Genomic DNA, 3,220 nt, shown 5'->3' with positions numbered 1-3,220 from the left:
ATAGGGGAAAGAACATCTATTTGTGGAAAACTATCTTGTTTTTAAAGTGGCATGCAAGCTGAGAACATACAAGTGTTAGCAGTGGCATAGCTAGAGGGGGTGCAAAGCGCTACATTTTGCAGGGAGCCTCACCGCAGTGTGCAAGCGGCACCTCCCCCTCCCCTTCGGAGCCACTCCAGGCAGGGGGAGCAAAATGGAGGCATTCACCTTGACTGCCGATCTGCTCCATCCTGCATTTGACTCCATTTTGCTCCCACTGCGCAGAATGGCTCCATTCCGTGAGGGGCTGCTTGCATGCTGTCCTGAGGCTCCCTGCAAAACTTAGCACTTTGCACCCCCTCTAGCTACTCCACCAGGTGTCAGACTTCCCTTCTGGAAGAGAACTCATAAAAGCCATAAATGGTGGTTGGCAACCTTCAGTCTTGAAAGACTATGGTATAAGCCTACAGCACCCGGTATTCCCAGGCGGTCTCCCATCCAAGTACTAACCAGGCCTGACCCTGCTTAGCTTCCAAGATCAGACGAGATCGGGCATGTGCAGAAAAGCCATAATAAAGGCCATTAATACAACACATGTGCACATCAGTACTCATGGAAGACATCTCACTGTGCCGCGTCTGGTTTGCCACTATTTGCCACAAATTCTCACCAAGGTTATGATCATGGTCTGTTGGCCAATCAAATACCATCTTGCAGCTTGATCCTATACCCCATTTTATGACAACAGAATCATATCTTGCTGCTTTCAAAGTCCTTGCAAAGGTGTGCAGTGTACCGCTGCCCCGAACAGTCCAAGCCGTTGCTGAAACATGGCAGCAGCGTCAGACCCACACTGCCACAGCTACCAGACCAGGCTGCTACCAGTAAGTTGGCACACAGGGTATTGTGTGGATAGGGAGGAGAGATAGGGGGAGTTTCTGGGTGGAACCAGGGAAGAGCAAGAGGAGGAAACTGGGACAGAGCGGGTGGGTCTTCACGGCAAAGGCCCACACCAGATTCTATCTTCCTTGTTCTGCCCACTCTCCTCAGACTTACACCAGCCCTATAGCTGGTGTAGTCCAAGGAGACTTATAGGCCATCAGAGGATGTACCCAGAGGTAAAAGGAAAAATTATATCCTCAAGTTTTCCCTTACCTCAAGAAGGTAATTTCCCTTACCTCCTGACTGGACCCCCAAACTGGATGTGTTGTGCACCTCCATGACACAGCTACCTTGGCGCCCATGGCAGGGGATAGGATTGGGGCAAAAATCTCATTCATTGATTGGCTGGCTATTATTCCAGGCTAGTAAGCCATTTCTGCCCAACATTGCATATATGCAACAGGGACCAAATGTGTACACCTGTGCGCTGGACAAAAATGAGTTAATTGACTGGCATATTTTAGTATGTTAGCTGCCAATATTGTGAAATCTCTTGTGTGAGTAAAGGCTGATCTTTTTCATTCACCGTGCTGGCATCTGATATCAAAGACATGAGTCAGAAGTTCTTGATCTCCAGCTCTCTGCAAAAATCAGAGTATGTTCACAGACCCACGTACAACAGAGGGAGCTTGGAGGCAAGTGTTCATCAACCTGCTATGCATGCATGGTTTGGTTTTGTTTTTCAAAAATATATAATTTTTTAAAAAATATAATTTGTAATGATTTGGACTTTTCCTAGAGTTTGTTCTTGGGAAAAAAGCCAAGAACAATTGGCTAACCTCTTCAACAGTATTCACATACATTTATAGTTATGTAACACTGAGATTGATTGCAATTATTTAGAATGTGATGCCAGTTCTTTAGAAACAGCTAATTAACTGGGGAACTTTTGTAAATTGCAACTGTCTTCCATGGTTACAATTCAACAATATCAATTATTGAAATACCGTATCATTATTTGATATGTGACCAATTCTGAGCAAATGTTTTTGACACAAGTTACTAACTCTAATTCTGACTTCTCTGTTTTCAGGGAGCTTGATGCAGACCTGCAGTGTTTACACACCTAAGGAGCCACCGCAGAGAAAGCCAACGTCACTTAAAGTCCAATCCTGAGCTCTCCAGCACCCGTGGTACATATGTACCACTGGCTCTGAGTGTCGTGAATGTGCCATAAAGGACATTCGTGGTACCCAGAGAACAAGGAGCATTGGCGTTGGACCTCAGTGCCGAGAAGACATTAAGAACATAAGAACAGCCCCACTGGATCAGGCCATAGGCCCATCTAGTCCAGCTTCCTGTATCTCACAGCGGCCCACCGATTGCCCCAGGGAGCATACCAGTTAACAAGAGACCTGCATCCTGGTGCCCTCCCTTGCATCTGGCATTCTGACATAGCCCATTTCTAAAATCAGGAGGTTGCGCATACACATCATGGCTTGTAACCCGTAATGGATTTTTCTTCCAGAAATTTGTCCAATCCCCTTTCAAAGGCATCCAGCCCAGATGCCATCACCACATCCTGTGGCAAGGAGTTCCACAGACCAACCACACGCTGAGTAAAGAAATATTTTCTTTTGTCTGTCCTAACTCTCCCAACACTCAATTTTAGTGGATGTCCCCTGGTTCTGGTGTTATGTGAGAGTGTAAAGAGCATCTCTCTATCCACTTTATCCTTCCCATGCATAATTTTGTATGTCTCAATCATGTCCCCCCTCAGGCACTTCTTTTCTAGGCTGAAGAGGCCCAAACGCCGTAGCCTTTCCTCATAAGGAAAGTGCCCCAGCCCAGCAATCATCTTAGTTGCCCTCTTTTGCACCTTTTCCATTTCCACTATATCCTTTTCTGATATATTTCTGATTCAGAGCGCAATACCATAGTCTTTCGAGACTGAAGGTTGCCAACAACATATATCCTTTTTGAGATGTGGCGACCAGAACTAGACACAATACTCCAGGTGTGGCCTTACCATCGATTTGTACAACAGCATTATAATATTAACTGTTTTGTTCTCAATACCTTTTCTAATGATCCCAAGCATAGAATTGGCCTTCTTTACTGCCACCTCACATTGGGTCAACACTTTCATCAACCTGTCCACCACCAGCCCAACATCTCTCTCCTGACAGCTCACAATCCATTAGCCTATATGTGATGTTTTGATTTTTCGCCCCAATGTGCATGACTTTACACTTACTTACATTGAAACGCATCTGCCATTTTGCTGCCCATTCTGCCAGTTTGGAGAGATCCTTCTAGAGCTCGTCACAATCACGTCTGGTCTTCACCACTCGGAAAA

General features: G+C 45.7%; 1 pseudogene; it reads right to left on the bottom strand.

Annotated features, from left to right (window-relative positions):
* Positions 1-440: 440 nt before the first annotated feature.
* On the bottom strand, positions 441-559 carry LOC136638195 (5S ribosomal RNA; annotated as a pseudogene).
* Positions 560-3,220: the final 2,661 nt, after the last annotated feature.

This window comes from Tiliqua scincoides, chromosome 1 (assembly GCF_035046505.1).
Source record: "Tiliqua scincoides isolate rTilSci1 chromosome 1, rTilSci1.hap2, whole genome shotgun sequence".
NCBI lineage: Eukaryota > Metazoa > Chordata > Lepidosauria > Squamata > Scincidae > Tiliqua > Tiliqua scincoides.
The sequence above is the reverse complement of the archived record's forward strand: the minus strand, read 5'-3'. Positions and strand labels throughout refer to the sequence as shown.